Consider the following 20,074-nt stretch of genomic DNA (forward strand, 5'->3'; position numbering starts at 1 on the left):
GGAAGTTAAAGGATCCTGAGACAAGGTGGGCAACAATAGAACGTGAATGCTTTGCTATTGTGTGGTCACTGAAGAGGTTTAGACCATACTTGTATGGATCTACCTTCATCATTCAGACTGACAACCAACCCTTGAGATGGCTGATGCAAATGAAAGAGGAAAACCCAAAGTTACTCAGACGGTCAATCTGCCTGCAAGGATTTGATTTTTCCATTGAGCAGAGAGCAGGAAGTCACCACCAAAATGCTGATTGTTTCTCTAGGATGTTTATAACCAACTAGAGGTATGAGAACAATCCAGGAGTCGATTAAATCTTCCTGTCCCTTAGTCTGGGGGGGGGCGAGTGTTAGGGAGAATTCTCATTATATGGCTAATTTCCCTCACCTAGTGAGTCCCCCAACAGCTTTGCTGGATTTCTGGAGTTTATTTTTTCACTTGGTAAGAGTGTACCTCTTTTTTCCCACTCTTACTTGTGTTTTGCCATGTGTATTTCATCTGTTTTTGAGATTGGGGACTCTGGAGTACACCACTTCAGTAGCCCCCTTCTTTTGTGTGTTGCACAGCACCTTCACTGCAGTGACACAGGGTTGTCTTTTAGACTTCCCACCGACTCCATTTCTGAGGCTCACTAAAGACCCCAAGAAAAGGGTAAAGTTGCCATTTACTTTACTTAGTCAAATAACCACAGATCCAGTACACCCCATCTTACATGGAGTACTGGAAAGGGTTAATCCTAAGCCCTTTTTATCTGTACCTCCTAGAGCATTATTTTGCTCTTTTAACATTTAGACTTGGCTGGTGGCAGTAGTATCTACCCTAACTTTTCTACCGCGATTATACTATATAAACGTGGTATTGTTTTAGGCTATTATATTAGCCTCGAACATAAACCCGCTTGACCAAATATTCTTTCTTTTGTCTCCGGTCGGGTTTATTCGCCATTTCTTTTTGTCAAAGTCCTTCTTGTGTTTTACTTTGCGCGGCAAACCAGGTTTGCCTTCTTTGTTCACTGTCTTTTGGCGGGCTTCTGCCACGAAGCCCTCCTCTAGGCGCCTGGGTGTCTAGGTGGTCTGAATGTGAGGGAGGGGTGTAGTCACCCCCTGCACAGGGTATCCTAGGAAACCCAAGTCGCACTTTGCCATGAGTGGCTGAGGTGGTTGTCCGGGCTGGACAACCCCCCTGCTGCGTGATTGACAGCCAGGCTGTGTGAATGGGGGATTTTCGCATAAAAGGCAGGACTCTTGGGCTGGAAGTCAGAGTCGCCACTGGAACTACAAGGAACCAAAGAGAAGCGGAGAAAACGACGGCTGCTGCAACTATCCCGTCCCGGTGAAGCCCTGCTGCAGTCCTGAGCTATCTACGTTTCAACGACCAGAGACGGTCCAGTCCGGAGTCTTCTTCCCTTGAGCCTGGTGGGGATAACCAGCTCATCTTCCACAGCTAGAGGATCCTCTTCGTGGTCGAAATCGCTGCACACTGCTGTAGTGGTCCGGATAGCCATCTGAAGAGCCTCTCCTGTTTTTAAGGAGCGCACCTTTTATTCACCGTCGCTGCTGCCGGCTTCATCCCTGTGTGGTGCAGACCCCTCCAGACGTCCTCCTTCTTGCCAAAGCTCCAGGAACCGTGGGTCTGCAGGAAACTACCAGGAACAACTGCCGTGGCACCAGCTTCTTCATTGAATAAGGTACTGTGTTCTGCTTGAGGAATTCCTACAAGGATTTCCCTTATCTTCTCTCCTTCTTATAACTTTTGCTTCCTCTCTTGACAATATCTAAGTACTCCTGGCAACGTTGAATCTTGAACTGTCCGACTGGGTGATCCTCGACAACAGGAACCCGGTTCCCTCTGACACTGGCTCCGGCCTATTGACTCTTGAATTTCTGTCAACGAGTGTTCTCTGATTCTGTCTGCCCTGACAAAAGTATTGAGTATGATTTTTACCCCCAACTCTCTCTGGTTAACTCAGGTGCTAAGTGTGTTTTTGCCCCAGTAACATCTCTTGCTGCAGATACGCGTATCTTTTTTTTTTTTATTGTGTTACAGTTCACAAAGAACCTTTTACAAATACATATATAAAAATATATAAAAACATATCAACATAATAATAGTTCAGCAACACTTACAAATAGACTGTTAGATACATCAGTAAAAAGAAAAAAGTTACCAATTTTGCACAACAAATATAGGTAAAAAGACTAGCAATCACTATTATCTAGACTCATAAGCAATTTAACATCTTCTTCAAATTTACATAGATGTTCTTTGGCCACTTTCCATATCTGAGTGATAGCAATAGTCAGATAATTACTCCTCCCAGATAGACATCGCAACCAGTAGTTCTCACTCTCAATATCATTAAATTCCCTATCAAGTTTGGCAAAGTACTTGTTATAGATTGAACTCATCGAGTGACAGCAAGTAAGGACATGTCTTATAGTTTCCACCTTATCGTTCATGGCACATAGTCTACAAATTCTCTGATCCTTCGATAGCCCCCTCCAGGAATCACGGACCCCCAGGACATCAAGTCGATTGAGTCTAATGTCCATGAAGATTTTGCGATTAAGCTGTGATGGCATAAGAAGGAGGTATCTTTGCGGCTCCTTAAAGCTAAAAGGCATCAATGTGAAGGTTTGCAGTGATCTCATACTAGAAACCTTCTCATGGCTGGAGACCCAGTCCCACTTTTCTATAGCATCTTTTAGGGATTTTAACACCGCACCTTCACCATATTCCCATCTGGGTTTCCAATAGATTTTTTCAAACAGTTTCATATTTAGTCCTTTAAATTTTTTAAGAGCCTCCATATTACCCTCCTCCAGACCCTCTTTTAGTATATGTAGGAGAGTACCAGATCGTGCAAACATAATTTTTATGTACAGTTTGGCCCTATTGTGTTCAATTTGGGTGGCCAGAGAGATGAGCCCTACTTCCAAGCGAACAGCCTGTATAGGTGGATAATTATTCAGACCCAAAAGCCTGCGCCATATGATACCTTCAGTGGTATCCGCCCATTCTGACCAATCTGCAAATGAGGTCTCCAATGCATATAGGAACATAGCCACAAGTTTTTGCTTATATATATTAATAATTCCCAACAGGCTATATCCAGCTGTCTTTTTAGAAAAGGACAAGACCGCAGTGAAAGTGGCCATTACTTTAGCTCTTTTATTCTGCTGGACCAGTTTATTCAGAGTCCCTCTATCCCCACAGAGCTTGTAACCCAGATATTTATAGGAATTAACTTTCCTGATCACCCCCAAGGAGCAAGGTATTACCAGCTTACTACAGCTATTCTGGCCCACAGCCATAAACTGTGTGTTGCCCAGATTGATAGTGAGCCCATTCGCACTTGCATAATCACATACAGCCATTGCACTATTGCATATGCCACTATAAGTGTTATCAAAGATAACAATATCATCGGCATAACATATCCAGCCAATTTTTTGGGAGCCCATTCTGGGGAATGCATTCATCTTGGCTTTAAAGATACCACCAAAGTCCACCTTGAAAAGGTTGTAAAGAGTGGGTGCTAAGGTACAGCCCTGTCTGACCCCTTTTGCAATAGCAACTGGCTCAGACATGGAACCTTCATTATTAATACGAATCCTGGCCTTACTATCATCATATATCATTTTGCAAACATATAGAAGATGAGATGGCATGCCAAGCAACTCAAGTTTAGACCATAATCTTGCCCGCTCAACAGAGTCAAAAGCTGAAGAGAAATCAACAAAGAGCATGTAAAGAGGTAACTTGTTCCTACCTTTCGCCTGTTTAGTGAGTGTGTTAACTATAATGATATTATCCCTAGTAGAGCAGCCTTTGCGAAAACCAGTTTGGGCCCTATCAAGGACACAGTCCCTGTCAATCCACTTCGTTATTTCACAAAGAATCATAGAACAAAAAATCTTACTAGACACATCAGTGAGAGCAAGAAGTCTATAGTTCTCAGGTGAACTTCGACAGCCAGACTTAAACACAGGGATAATGTGGGACATCTTCCATGAGATAGGCATGACACCAGTATCAATGACTTTCTGAAAGATAATCCTCAGAATATCGGCCCAGACCTCTGGGTTATCCTTAATGATAACATTGCAGAGGCCATCGGGCCCAGGCGCTCTAGATGTTTTGAGTCCCTTGATTACCATAAGGATATCTTCCCTTGCTATCGCAAGAGTGTCAATAGGTCTTTTGGCCAGTGTAGTAGCATCTCCCTTAAATTTATTGGCAAGATATTTGACCCAAGTGTAGCTGTTAATAGGAAAAGCCTGCTCAGAGGTCCCATTTTTACCCAAGGATCTAAAGCTGGACCAAAATGTCCTAGAGGTTCCGTCCATAAGTAGACAAACCATATATTGCCAGTTAATATTGTTCACAGATGCCAAATATATTCTTATCTTATTCCGATAGTAATTTTTGATCTTTCTCTTCTCGTTACATATGAAAATAGGATCATAACTACTGATATCACACTGGCAGAGCTTTCTACGCTTCTCTCTTTTCATATCACGGATGACCCTATCATAAGCTCTGATTCTGTCAGGATTATCTTTAAAGGACCAAGCTTACTGCCCGTGGGCATAATATGCAGTAGGTGTTCGGATAACCATATGCAGATGTCATCAGCAGTACAATATATAAGATGGTCAAGATTAATATCAAGACACAATTTTTTTGCTTTACTAAGATTACTGTCTGACCAGCAAATCATATTACCACTGTTGTAAATATGTACCCCTTTGGTTAAATCAGCTGCATCAATCCTATTCCCCCATCTAGCCGTACATTGCAATATAGAATGATCAATAAATTCATTGGCCTGAATATGAAAACCAGTGATGTTATCAAAAAGCTTATCACTCATACATATAAAATCAAGCATAGAGGATTGACAGCCATTAGACCAGGTCGAAGTGGTGTTTTTGTAATTATAGCAACTTCCATTCAGCACCATTAGCTCCATCTCTTTAATAAAGGTAGACCATTTTTCTGCTTTAGTCATATCACCCAGCTTGTAACACATGATATTAGAATTCAGATCACCAGCAAAAACAATATAGGTCAACCCGTCGGGCGAGCATTTATCAAGGATACATTCATATATATGCTGTTGAATAGTATCAGTGAATGCATTGCCAGGAGGGTCATAGATGTTAATTAGAAGCATACGTACCCCATATTGCATGTACAACTCGACAATCAGTACATTAGGGTTAGCAGGAACCATACACATTTGGATGCATGCAGTTGATTTGATATCAATGTAACCAATCCCCCAAAGGGCCTACCCTTTTCACCTTTCCTAGCAGGGTTATAATATGCTGTGAAACCATCGAAAACTGCCTCTTGCATTAGCCAAGTTTCCTGTAGCAGAACAATCTGCGAGTTAGATATGAGATCAAAGGATCCTGATTCTGAGAATAAATGGCCGTAACCTCTCGTATTCCAAGAGATGAGAGAGGTATCATTTCAGTTCCTATTTTGACCCATTGGAAGAAAGGAACATAACCATTCCCAATGTGATTTTAGCATATCATTATCAATCATTTTGCTATTAGATTGATTAGGGTTATTCGCAGATTTCTGACTAGACTTAGTGGATATATTATCAGCCCCCTCTTCACTGACATCCAACAGGTATCCACATTCTTTTTTTTTTTTTTTTTGTTGCAATTTCTAGTTTCTTACAAACTTTTATTACAACTTTCTTCCTCAGTCGCTTCACTTCTGCAATAGAGCGGACAACTCGTTGGTTCATGAGTTTATAGTTTGCTCCAGAAAGTTTATGACTGCACAAGTCAAGTGAACTGAGGTCCCGCTTAAGATTTTGAGCCACAGTTCTTCCATGCAATCCGTTTGAGGGGCGAACTTGCGTAGGTGGAGAGACCTTGTGTCCTTCAATGCGTGACAATCAGTCAGAAGATGTTTTAGTGATTCTGAGTGATTTCGACAAAACCTGCATGAGGGGTCTTTTACGTTGTCGATGTGTCGGAGAAAGCACATTTGTCTGGTTTTATGGAGGTTTGTTCTTAGGCGCAAAAAGGCATCTCTATGATGGCGAGACGGGAATGTGCTCAGGTATTTTGGTAAGCAGTCTAATTTGTTCGGAGTCATACTCAGATCTATTGCAGTCTTTAGTTCATTGAGTTTTTCCGTGTTGTCAATCCAGAGCTGACGTCTCAGTTTTTTTTTTGCGTTTTGGGGTCGTTCTATCAGCATCTCCATATTGATGTTTGCGGCTTGCATAATTGATTTTACTTTTTTGGCCCATACTTCCTGTAGGGTGTTTGAATTTAAGTTTTTTTGTGAGTTGAACAGTTTGAATGCTGGCTCAACCTTCTCTAACGACATCTTTCGTAGTAAAGTCATTGATTTCCAAATGACAGCTCCATACATTGGTTCGAGTCCCAATTCATGGCGAATTACTGATACTGACAGGTATTTGGGTAATCTCAACAGCCGACGCCAGAATAGGCCTTCAAGTTTAGACCAGATCTTAAAGTTGATGTTCCAACCTGTCTCAGCACCAAACGTCACGGATGGTATCACTTTTTGTTGGTAGAAGGTGCGTACTGGAATCAGGGAGAATTTTCCGAATTGCAAGTGTATCTTTGCACCTTGTAGGGACAAGGTTTTTATTCTTTTTTCGAGTTCGGACACCCAGCTCCATTCTCTTATAGACATAGAGAATGGAATGCCCAAGTATCGGATTGAGGTCACTTCCTCAATCGGAACGTTGTTTAGAATCCATTTGAATTTCTTGTTTTTCTGGCCCTCGCCATGTCCTAATTTCAGAATTTTTGTTTTATCAACATTAATTTTTAGGTCGTTGTCCGTCATATAGATGTTCAATGCATTTAGTAGCCTCTGTAGCCCTATTTGCGTTTTGTCAAATAGGACAAAGTCATTGGCATAGATCAAGTAGCTCAAAGGAGTGCCATTGAGTTTGGGAGGGAAGCAGTGAGTATTTGTTAGCGCATCTGACACATCTGCAATGTATAATTTGAAGAGTTCCGCAGCAAGAGGGCATCCTTGCTTCACTCCCTTTTTCGTTGGAATTGCTTCAGAAAGAACACCACCTTCGTTCAACCTTATTCTTACTGATGTTGATTCGTGTAAGGCTTTTATGGGATTTAGTATGTTTGGAGGACAATTCCATTTTTTCAGTTTTCCCCAGAGTTTTTCTTGGTTGATTCCGTCGAAAGCTTGTTGCAGGTCTATAAATGCAAAAACAATTTTCCCTTACTTCTCAGGGCTTCCAACTTTAGTAGATTAAGTATAGCAAGGTTGTTTTCAGTGCCCACTCCCTTTGTAAAGCCAGTTTGACGTACATCGTTTAAACCGCAGCGGCGTGCCCAAGCTGAGATCTTTTCTTGTAGAAGCGAGGCAAAGACTTTCCCGATGGTATCCAATAACGCGATAGGGCGATAATTTGCAGGTACGTCTCTGTTTCCCTTTTTGTAGATCGGGACAATGATGGCCTCCAACCAGGATGATGGAATTGTCCTGGAGGAGGCTATTGTCACGAATAGATCGACTATGAACTTTGCCCATTCTTGGGGATGTTGTTTAAGCATGATGTTCGATATGCCATCCGGGCCAGCTGCTCGGGAATTTTTTAACTTTGATATGGCGCCAAGTATGGTCTCTGCGGTCTCTGCAGTATCCCAGGGCACCTTTTCACCGTTTTTCTTGTCCACCAACATGTTGCTAGTGGACGAGAAGACGTTTCTAAAATGCGCTGCCCAAGCCGCCTCGGGTATACCGTTTGCCATGATTACAGCTTGATTTGGATGGTCCATATTTAAAATTCTCCAAATGTCTCTGGTGTTCTGAGATCTTATCAAGGACAACATTTCCTCGCCACGTTCTTGGTCATGTTGGAGGGCAAAAACCTTTGTCCAGTTTCGATATAATTGTTTTCGATGTTTGATTTTTGCTACTCTATTAACGCTACTCTCTGCTCTTAGTTCTTTCAGATCTTTCCTCAGTTTCTTCTTCTCATTATTCTGAGATACGCTCCATGTGTGTTTATGTTTAGACATTGACGTGTTCTTGCTTGATTGGGAGCTGGCCACAGTTAGGAGAATGGCAGGATAATCGGTGAAGACTGTCGATGCCTCATTTCTTGATTGAAAGTCGGCAGTGAGGTATTGTATCTGTTTTGAGGACATCCGAAGTCTATTGCGGCTGGCGTTCACCTCTAAGTGGGTGCATGCCGTGCCACTTAGATGCTTACAGTGGGGTTGCCAGTGCATTTTCAACGGAAAATGGTCGCTGTTCTTCGTTGGCGTGATCTGCAAATTGGTGATTGTCGGCATCAGGTTATTTGAAACCCAGATGTAATCCAGTGTTTTCTTTATTCCCATGTTCATCCACGTAATTTGTGGCGGAGTGTCACCCGGGACATTGCCGTTTAACATGGTACAATCTCTGGCTTCCATAGCCTCCTGCCATCTTGTTCTTTTAGAAGAATCCTTTAGATCCTTATTGCAGCGATGATTGAAGTCCAAATGGTTGCTATTAAACCAAGATGTATTTAAGTCACCGCACACAATTATCCACAGATTGTCACAATTCCTTAGATTTGTGTCGATTGTTGTTGTTATTGAGTGGATAAAAGCCCCAGCCGAGATCTTTGCAGGGTTCCAATATACATTAACTAGCAAAAGATGTTGAGGTGAGCAGAGGTCTTTTCTAGAATCGCTGGTTTTTCTTACGAGTAAAGTTGCCTGTACATGGCCATTTGGATTCGATGTATCTGCCACTTCCCAACCTGTTCCTATTTTTATCAGTGTCAATAATCCTGAGGACGGACGACCTCTCGCATTTTTGCTTGCAGGATTTATTAGTATGTGGTAGCCATCTTTTACAGGAAGCTGTCGCATCCAGGTCTCTTGAAGGCATATTATGAAGTTGTCCTCGAGGCCCACTGGAAAGTTGTTGTATAAGTGGCCGAATCCTCTGGTATTCCATGAGATCAGGGTATTTACGGCCTCTGATCCACCATTATCTAGTTAGTATTTTTTCGTGTCATGTTGTGAGGTCTTGTTGGTCTTAGCAGGTATCAGGTTTGAGTTTAGATGCCTTCGAATCTGCTCACGCCGATGACTCAGGATGGTTTTTTGTTCATGTTCCTCAGATAGGTTATCTCTGTGCTGTTTGGCTGATTCAAGATATTCAAGAATTTCAAAGCCAAGCCGTAATATGTCTTCTCTTGCCCCCATCATAGATCTTCTAACTGCATGTGAGTTGACATGTAGTAATACACAGTCGAGTCTTTCTTCGGAGTAGTATTCGACAATTTGGATGTCGTCGGATGAAATTGTCCTTAGAGAAGGGACTGAATGCAAAAGGCGCATGACATTGCCACGATTCAAATTTACATCGGAGTCGTCAGCCAATACGTTGGTCAGTTTGATTTTCTTTGCTGTTATGACACGATGTTGCTCCACAGTGGTGCGTTTTCTTCTTGTATCCCTGAATTTATGATTCTGAGCAGTTGTACGCTTTGGATTTAGAACGGTGACTAGCTTTTCCGCACTGATGTTTAAATTAAGACGTTTTCCCCCGAACATTTTACTGTCAGACTTTCTTGCAACTGGTGTGCATTTCTCACTCAGTTTTGTTGGCAAACGTGTTTGGTTTTCTTTCGTTTTCCAAGGGTTGTTGTATGGTTGGATGTGAAGCTCAAGGGGGGTCTTATCAATGTTCGACATGTTGTCATCAAGGATATGGCCGCCTTCCCCACTCACATCGTGTGAGTAAGTGGACAGGTTACAAAGTTCCTCAAGGTCATTTATGGATGAGTCACTGCCAGAATCCGAGACAACCCTCCTGCGCTTGTTTGGATTTGGTTTTGTTGACTTAGTCACATGATTTTGCGCAATTTTCTTCAGGGAAGGAGGGTTGGCTGCTTTTTCTTCTTCTTTTTTTTTTTTGCAGTTTTCTCTGCTAGAGACCGGGGTCCGGAATAGAGATTGACTCTTTAACAATTTTCCTGACGTGTTGTCACGAACAAAGATTTTAGATTTTGGAGGTGTTGTTAGATTTCTAATGAATTTCTTTGAGATTGGAAATTGTTTTGCGACCGTTATAAATCTTGTCTTTTCTTTCTTTTTGTTGTGTGGATCACTACTTGGAGGACCTCCTGGTTTTCTGTTTTGTGTGGAGCTTGGAGTCTTACCAATTTGGAGGTTTTTTGCGCCCCCGTGAAAAATCCCGAAAGAAGCCTTTAGATTTGAGCAACTAGGAGCTGCTGGGGGGAGATCCCAGATGCTAGGAGGGACTTTTCCTTTTAGATTTTGCGGTGCTTCGCTTTCATTTGGCAATTGAGAGCCCTCCACTAAGCAGGATTGAGATTTCGCAGGAATGTCAGGTTTAGAGCTTGTTTCTTTCATTTTTGACACCTGCTTTAGTGCATTTGCTTCAGCTTTTGCTTGGGGATAAGTAACACCTTGCACGTTCACCTGGACTGTTTTCCCAGGGAATGTTATTGGCAGTACAGCTGTGTCGCCCGAGTTTATGTGTTGACAAATTCCACTTTCCGGAGTAAACAATTTTGTTGGAGCTGGACTTGGGTGCAGAAGAGATTTTTGCATGAATGTCGACAGGTCATCCATTTGTGTCTTTGCTTCAATTGAATTTTTTCCGATCAGCAGGACTATTTTTCTAAGGCCGTCTTCCATTTCCGATTGATCTTTTGTTCGTTGTTCCAACTGCAGATTAAAGTTGTGTTCCAGCAGAGATACTTTTTCTGTCAGGTGACCAATGATTGCACCGTTATTATGAAGTAGTTCATTCATGCTTTCGTATAACTTTATGAAGGGTATTAAAGCCTGAGATGTCGCTGCTAGCACGTTGTTATGTATTTGTATTGCTGCAGCGACCGAAAGATTTGCTTTTGCTTCGGAAAATGAGTCCATTGGATTAGGCAATTTTGGCTTGTAGTGACCATTATATTCGGAGTCGTCCGCTTGGAATGGTAGGCGTTGTTTCTCTCGACCTGCATCGGCGGATACAAGTTTATGAGCGTAACAGGGGGTCGAGCACTTTGGTGCGTTGTCACCACTTTTGTTTGTCGCAAGCTTTGGTCTGAGCATAGTCTCACTCGCTTTCTCAACTCGAACATTTTTCAGTACATGGGGCCGATGTGGACTAGCGACACCTCTCACCCGTTTCGGTGAGATGACCAGTGTATGTTTTTCGTTTTCTTGAGGACTAGATTTTTGTTGGTAGTTTGTGGTTCCTGATTCAACATTGGGAGGTGACCCCAAAACTGACTTTGTCTGATTTTTAGTCCCATTATCGTGTTTTCCTTCAGGGTAACTTTCAGACAGTTTTGCTTTCATTAAATCGAAGTCGGCTTGTAGCCTTTGTGTAAGTCGGGCCTCCCGACCAGATGAATCAGTTGCAGTGTTTAGTGGTCTTGTAGAGGGAGTAAAATGAATGGAGTTTGCTGGCGTGTTCTCTTTATTGCTGTACGCTGGTTTAAAGCTGTTTCCTGTACTTAAGTTAACTGGTATATTGTTTGTAAGTTGATTAATCAGAGGATGACTATTCTGAGACATACTGCGGGGAGTTGTAATGGCAGCAGATTGAGCCCCATCCTTGTTGCGAAAATGAAATCGTAACATTTTAGGATTTTGTTGGGTGCGTAAAGGATCCGAGTTTAAGAGCTCGGCATCCGACACCTCAAAAGGGGAATAAAACAACTCTTCGCCATCCTCGTTACTCTCTACTGGTGGACAGCGTGGATGTAGTATCTTGCATGCAGCATCGAAATGTGTTTTGCAAGTGTGTTCCACGCAATCGGTATTTAAAACAGGTACAAGTTCTGTATTTGAGTGGGTGGATTCAGGTAAGTTTGCGGTTCTCTCAAGGAGACCCGCATTTGGCTGGTCTCGTTGGACATCTGGACAACCGTTTCGATCACCGCTTGCCGCCTCTCTGGCATGAGGCTGTTCCAATACGTTTCTCACAATTACCTGGGAGTCAAAGGCTAAGATGGCCTCATCCATGGACGCAGCAGGTGAGGAGCGACTCTCCACAGGGCACAATCCATTTTGTGCAGCATCACAGCCCGGAGTTGAGGGAGAAAGTGCTGATGCTAGTGGAGGCACAATGATGGTGAGTTCAAGGGGAGCATTTGGCAAGAGGGATGAGGCCAATCGGCAATCCTGGTTTGAACTCGAAGTGCTGATAGCATTTCCCACTAGTTTTCCTCCTGGATTGTTGGACTTATTTTTGTCCCCGAGGGCAGCTGTCGGGGGAGTGGAGTCTGAATCAATAGACATCTGATTCGAGGGTGAGTCACACCCAATTTCGCTCAGGGTCTGTTTTGTTTTGAGGCGAGTTAATGAACGGGTATCCATGGGCAGGAGTCTTCCTGGTAGCTGGCTGCCTACCGCTGACTGCGGCTCCGCACAATACTCTGTATGTTCTGCTCGTGTACCGTGATGTATTGGATTTGCAGATTATGTGGGACTTTGCAGGGTTTTCTGGGGGGATCGAAGATGATTTTGTCTCCACAGTCACCCTCCAGCACCACCAGCGCCTAACAGCCGCACAACAGCCGATGTGCTTTACTCCCTCGGGCTTAACGCCGCGAGGGTGGCTGCCTCGATCTTATGAAGGCGGCCTGTGTCACGTGATAGGTCACGTGCACCGCTGTAGCCCCGCCTCCTCCAGGAAGCCGGGAAAGGCGACAGGAGCTTCGAACCAGCTCGCAATGTCAGGTAAGTGAGGATGAAGTTTCCACAAGCGAAATTAGCACCTTCAGCACGCCGGGAACACAGCGCTCGGGCGGCAGCCTCGATCTTATGAAGGCGGCCTGTGTCACGTGATAGGTCACGTGCACCGCTGTAGCCCCGCCTCCTCCAGGAAGCCGGGAAAGGCGACAGGAGCTTCGAACCAGCTCGCAATGTCAGGTAAGTGAGGATGAAGTTTCCACAAGCGAAATTAGCACCTTCAGCACGCCGGGAACACAGCGCTCGGGCGGCAGCCTCGATCTTATGAAGGCGGCCTGTGTCACGTGATAGGTCACGTGCACCGCTGTAGCCCCGCCTCCTCCAGGAAGCCGGGAAAGGCGACAGGAGCTTCGAACCAGCTCGCAATGTCAGGTAAGTGAGGATGAAGTTTCCACAAGCGAAATTAGCACCTTCAGCACGCCGGGAACCACATTCCTTGAGCTAATTTTTATGTTCCCTCACAAGATTTACAACAGCTTCAGAGTAACAGTGTACTCGTGTAAGCTGCCCCAGGCATTGCTCCACATACTTAAAGTCCCCACTTTTAAGTATTCTTAAGGGAAGTTGAATCTTTAGTAAGACCGAACTGTCATTACTGTCAAAAAGTGATCGCATATGTATTCCCGGTAAACGTCTTTTGTTTCACAACACCGGTCCATTAAAACATAGGGTACTTACCTTGAGTTATACTGTACCAAGTGAATTGGTTGGTTGTAGTGTATTTTATGCGTGGTTTTGAATTATTAGGAGTGTTTTGTTTATAACAAATGGTTTAAAAATAAATGTACTTATATTTTTTTACCTGAAACCTTGAGTCAGTGTTTCTTGAGTCACAGTAATTGTGGTCCCTTTGTGTAATCTCTGCTACTGCTCATATACTCTTGAGATAAACCTGGTTGCTCCGCTACTTCTACCACTTTAACATAGTAGTACAGGCTTGTTCCAAAGGTGAACTTGTATTACCACTTGTAGTCTTAATTGTGAGTAGTGGCCCCTAAGGGCATTGCACAGGATTCTGCCTAACAGGGAGTGTAACGGAGGTACCAATATGAAGATGAGGTACCAGCAACTGAATGCAGAAGAGACAGCGCCCCCCCCACTTAAAGCTAGGCATAGAAGTTAGTGTGGATTGATTTAGTATTGTAATTGTGTGAAAATAGAACTCATAGGGCCTCATTACACGGTAGGCGGTAACCATGGCGCTATTAGCGCCATGGTTGCTGCCGGTACCGTACCGAGTCCGCCATGGTGAATGGCGGAATTACTGCCCTATTCCAAGTTGTGTGGGGGCGGTAATTCCCCATTCACCATGGCACTTCCCCATTCCCATTTGAGCCCCCAAAGGGCTCAATGGGAATGGGGAAGGCGGCAATTACGGTACCGCAAATTGTGGTACCATAATTGCCTCCAAGTTCCCTTTGCGGGCCCGTTCCTTAACTGCTGGTAAAACCAGCCGTTGAGGTCGGGTCCCGCGAAGGGACCTCATAGTAAGGCGGTAAGGGTTACAGCATTCCGTGTAATGAGACCCATAGAGTTGAAAGACATTAATACTTTAATGGCGTTATGTTTATAAAGTCAAAAATACTTTTTATCATGGTTTAGTAGGTAGGCAAGGTACAGAATGCATATTATAAAAATTGAGTAGGAAAATGATTAAGTGTTTAAATATACCCAGGCAGAAAGTAACTCTACCATTTGTGTAACTGACAAATACCTTTAATTCGAACAATGCCTTTAATGAGTAAATTGATGCATCAAATGAAGAAGCTCTCTGCAGACAGTGGTAGCATAAGTCAGCCCGGAGCAGGAAAGTTTCAAGGCCACAGTGCTCTGCAGAAACTAGATAAGCAGTCTGAAACCAGAGAGATAACAAGGTTATGTCTGAGTTTCTAGCCAAGAAACGCAGCTGCATGACCAAATAAGGCATGCTAAACCGGGAAAATCCAGTAACTGCTGCCAAATTGTATTTCAATTTGAAGGTTTAAGCAGATAACGAATAATTGGCAGGTGCGAGAGTAAAGTCAATGGAGAGTTTTGCCTGGGCATGCATTAAAAAATGGTGGAGGTTCGACTCTCTTTCTAAAAAGTATATAAAAGCAAGTGCCATGATTCCTGCCCCTCATGTCCCCAGCCCTCCAAGATGTCAGGCTGGAGCCAGGCCACGTTCACCTACGATCAAGGGCCTCTCCATCCCTCCAAAGACCCACTTGGAGTCAGACTTGGCGCTTGTGGCACCAGACTCACTCACTCCCATAGGATAACATTGAGGATTGGACTTGTAGTGCATTGATGGGGACAAGATGGATGCCCCCACATATTTTGGTTCCCAGAACTGCATGTGCGGTCTAGTCTTTTGAAACATGCTTTGCGTTTTCTGCACCTGCAGCGTGACACTCACTGTGTTCGGATCGGTCTCCAGTAGGCCTGCATCTTTCTTCTGCACTCAGCTCCTGCAAGAACAAGAACACTGTTAGGAACAGCCTTACCTTGTGGTGCTTCTGCCCATCAGTCATCGCTCCTTCTGTTCTGCGGGCATCTTCGGCGGTGTCATTCCCATCCCGGCACACCGCTTCCTAAGGGAAAGGGAAAAGAACAGAAAAAAGACATTAGTAAGCATTCTGCAAATCTTCGCTTATTTATTAAATACTGTACAAGCTTCAAACGCTTACCTGAATCCCAGCTGCTCTGGGGGAACTCTGTCTCCGGAACTTCTCATCCATCTGCAAGAGGGAAAAGACACTCCAGGTTAGCGTGGAAACATCTAGAGGCGCCGCATACCGCGCTTACCCACCGCATTTGTTTTTCATAACCGGCATCCACGCTGAAAACGTCACGGCACCTAAAAGACATAGAAATAGAACTTAGTTCAATGCAAATATGAAAGGGGTGCATCGCGCATCTCGCTCTCACTCACCTTCAGCACTACTCTTCTCAGCAGCACGCCGCCATCGCCGGACGCCGGCCATCATCTAAGGAAGGAAAGGAACAAAGTTAGAGAACTGTTCAAAAGACTCATTGTACTTACCTGTCGGACTCTTGCCAGTGAAGTAACTAGGCAGCAACGAGCCTGCATCAATCAACGCGCCCCTGCGCTGAAAGCAGGACGGAGAGCACACTATCCAAGAAAACAAGGTGAGCTGTGGATCAAAGGGAAGAGTTGGACCCCGGGGAAGAAGAGGTTCAAGCACACAGAAACAATAGGGAGTTAAACTCTAACAATCCTGCGTTTCAGACCCAGTCTCCAGTCGAATAGCCTCCAGGGAAGGGTTCGAGGTCGTAAGAGGTCAGAACAGGCTGAGTGACGTCCCCGTGGATACCAGGTGAGCGTTACAGCAAGCTCCGTTTTCAGCACGGGGACAGAGTTTGTGTACTTGACAACGATGCTGTTTGTGTCAGGCTGGCGTGAATAAAGCCTGATGAACCTGACTCCGTCTCCTGCATGCTTTCTGAGTACTTTTTCTGAAATGCCGTGAGCCCCAGAGAGTCCTGTCACAACTGAAGAGGTGCTAAAGAGCAAGATCTGGGTCCTAGGACTTCGAGAACACATTAAATAGGGGAATTAACAGGTGAACAAACAGCACCTCCCCAACTATCCCTCCCCGGTACCCCTCCCCAGCGATCCCTCCCCACTACCCTGCCCGAACTACACTTCCTCACTCCCCCCACTATGTCTCTACAACTTGCGTCACACAGTCAATTATGCCTAGTCAGCGCTGTTGTGCTGCCTGTCTAGGGTAGGGGATAGAGAAGAGACTGACCCTTAACTCATCCACTACTTTCCTCAAAGCTAAAAAACACACACACTTCAGGAAGTTGGTTTTACTTTTAATCCTTCTATCACGTGTGTCATATATCAAAAACAGATTTTTTTTAAAATTAAAAAACCATTTCTTGCATACTCTTTTCCACAGAAGCCTGTGCAGAACTAATCTGTTATATTAAAAAGATGTGTTTTAACCAAGCTTTCAATCCATCTAAAAGTCTTGGGGGTTCTGGTCATCACCCAGAATCTCTATTTAGGTCGACCAGTTCAGCGGTATAAATATGAGTGTACCAGCTTTCTTCAGGACTAAACTCCGACATGCATGTCAGGGGTCACAAGTTACAGAGGTGACATAATTCTTTATGTCAAGGGCTCTGTATTTTTTTCCAGGAGTTTGCTCTCTTTTTCAATCTTCTTTTTATATTTTTTCTTTTTTGAAACACCCTAAAAGGGGAAAGCATAACATTGGGAACCATCACTATGTCTACAATGTATGTATTAAGTGTGAAATGGCATTGCCATTACCACATATCTATTTTCTTACCCACTGCTTTTTTCTTTGGTCCCGCTGTTGCCACCCAACTTGCATATTCTGCCTGAAATCCAAAAAGAGAACACATATATCTACGGTCCTCCTTTATATTAATACACACGTGAACTGGTATTGTACATAACCAATCAGGTAAGTATGCTCTGCTTACCAATGTGTATTCTTCAGATGTATATGGTGTTTTTTGTCTTTCCACTCTTTTATGCTCAAACAGATGTTTTCCTTCTCTCTCTCAACTCCAGACCTGTTGGATAACACTGTCTGAATGTAAGAATGCCTAGCATCGTATTGCTCACATTTTACAACAACACCCATCAGTGTCACATTGATTTAAAGCTCCCGTGTGTATAAGGCTTATTTTTCTAACTAGTGTGACTTGTTCATTAAAATACAATCCACTACATTCTATAGCCCAATCTGTGTCTACTCAGGTACTCGTTTCCTAAGCTGCGGGTTGTGTGACTCTTCACTCGCATGACATGCATTTCTCGCTCACCGTGTATTAGGAGTCCTAAATCTTGCAGCTCGCGTACTCCTGTGTACAGCCAGCTGTTACACTGGCTCTGATCGGCTTGCGAGTCATATATTCGCTCCGCATCTACGTGATACAATCACGTGATTTGAGTTTCATGAATGGAGAGGAGCTTGTCCTCTTTCTTTATCCATACTTATTCTCATCTTGCTCGTGCCTTAATACACCTGTCATACGGCTTATTTTGGCTAGCTATCGCGCGTATAATTATGCTAATTTTTCAAATCTTGGCACGCGCATCGTGCATATTCGTTGTTTAGTTAAAACCATATTGTATGTAACTGCTGTGCCAAGTTTTTAAATCCTGACACGCACATCCAGCCCAATCATTGTTTTGTCAATGAATATTTTCAGTATGTAACTGCTATGGGCTGGTAAGCACCAAACGTATTTGCTGGCAGATGCGTGGCAAGCGGTTAAAACAGAGCAGGGGGTTGGGGAGTCACGAAAAAACATATGGAGGGTGATCTTAATTGTAGTTATTTCTCCCTACAGAAGTATATAAGACCCTCACCACATATCTGCGTGTCTTGCACAGGTCATATCCTATCCTGCAATATGATTGAAAGCTCTCAACTATTCTGATCAATATCAGGTTATTATGTTGGGCGTGTGAATTATGTTCCATATAGAGAAATACAGTACAACATCTCCTTCCTCAGTTCTATAGTGTTCGGCCAATTTCTTCATTCTGGCACTCTTTACAGCTGTTAAGCTGGAAAATCCATATTTGTTCTCTTTTGAGGAGCATTGCTCCTATATTGCCTCCTCTTCTTGGTATCTTCCTTTTTTCCAAAATTGTCCACGACATATCATTTTCTTTGTGTTTTGCACTTACCACTTACTTACTACCACCAGAGGTGCTGTGATCCGCTTGGTCCTGATATTGGACCAATGTTCTCATATTCTCACCTTAATGGCCCTCGTGGTCATACCTATATATCGTTTCATACATGGACATATGATCAAATAGATAACATTTGTTGTTTTGTAGTTAGTCAAAGATCTTTGTTCACACAGTAGTGTCCACCCTATATCCATCTATGTAGTCTGCTTGGTAAATGGACACGCTGAGCATTGACCACACAGGGTATGGCGTACCGCTTTTGGCATGCCCCATAATCTGGTCTGGTTTTCAACCCCCTCATGGTCTTCTTTGTAGGTATTGACCAAAAGAAATTCTCAGGTTTTTCCTTCTCATGATTGCAAAAAGGGGAACCGCCAAGGTACTTTGTCCGACATTTAAAATCAGCCAGTTTCTTGACCTCATTCTTCAATGTATTCACTATTGGTGAATGACTGAAGACTGTTGTTATTCAACCATCTCCATTTTGTCTCTTCTCATGTTGGGTCGATGTAATTTCCCTCGGTACATTGCGGGCTCTTTTTCTCACATGCCGTATGTTTTTCTCTGGGTATTTCTTTTCTCTGAGTCTCTGTGTCAGTTTATTTGCCTGGTGGTCATATTCCCTTCTTGTTGTGTAATTCCTACTAAACCTGAGAAATTGCCCGAATGGTAAATTTTCTTTTAAAGTCCTGGGATGGAAGATGATAAATTCTAAAAGGGAATTCTTATCGGTTGCTCTTTGGTATACTGTTGTTTCCAAATGTTCCCCATTCCTCATGATTTTAAGGTCTAAGAATGTCGCTTCTTTTTGGCTATACTTTTGTGTGAATTTTACATAGGGATTTTGTTCGTTCAGCAAATTCATAAATTCTATCAGTGTGTTTTTGTCACCATCAAAGAACATCAACACATCATCTATGTAGCGTCTCCATCCACTTATGTTGTTCAAATAGAGATTTGATTTGTGATAGATTGTTTTCTATTCGGAGTCCGCTACATATAGATTTGCTAGGCTGGCTACAAATGTCGCACCCATCACCGTCCCAGACATTTGTTCATAGTATCTGTCTTCCAAGATGAAATAATGCTTCGTAAGGGCTATTTCAGCCAATTTCATTATCAGTGTGTCAGAAGTTTTGACTCTGGGTATGTGCTCCCGTAGTACTCTTTCTATAACCCTTAGTGTTTCCTCTTTGGGTATTTTAGAATATAAAGACTCTATGTCTAAAGGGACTATAAAGATTTTATTATGAGGTAAAATCATTTCGTCAAGGAGTATAATCACTACTGCTGTGTCTTTTGTATAGGATTTCATTTTGCTGACTTAATCGTTTATGAAAAAATCAACAAAATTGGGGCAGAGGTTCCAGGATTGATCCAATTCCAGAGACAATTGGGCGCCCCAGTGGTGGTATAGTGCCCTTGTGGATCTTGGGGAGGGCGTAGACTGCTGGACATGTTGGGTAAATAGGAAATAGGAAGTCAGCTTCTCTTTTGCTAATGTGTCCTTCGGCTAGTACTTCTTCAATTATTGGATTTATGAGGCATCTTAGGTTGTTGGTTGGGTCAGTCCCAAATCTCCTAAACGTCATCCCATCTTCGATTAATGTGTATACCATTTTTG

At 43.3% G+C, this 20,074-nt stretch overlaps 1 long non-coding RNA gene across 1 annotated transcript in view; it reads right to left on the reverse strand.

Moving 5' to 3' along the window:
- LOC138503449 (uncharacterized) overlaps window positions 1-17,634 on the reverse strand; it is a 219,971-nt gene extending 202,337 nt beyond the window's left edge. Inside the window, exons 1-3 of the long non-coding RNA XR_011279636.1 lie at window positions 17,568-17,634; window positions 17,223-17,315; window positions 17,066-17,117 (exon numbers count right to left, since the gene is read on the reverse strand). This is a non-coding gene — a long non-coding RNA (uncharacterized lncRNA). The remainder of the gene's footprint in view (window positions 1-17,065; window positions 17,118-17,222; window positions 17,316-17,567) is intronic.
- Window positions 17,635-20,074: the final 2,440 nt, after the last annotated feature.

Source organism: Ambystoma mexicanum, chromosome 11 (genome assembly GCF_040938575.1).
Source record: "Ambystoma mexicanum isolate Mex_15411 chromosome 11, UKY_AmexF1_1, whole genome shotgun sequence".
Taxonomy (NCBI): Eukaryota; Metazoa; Chordata; class Amphibia; order Caudata; family Ambystomatidae; genus Ambystoma; species Ambystoma mexicanum.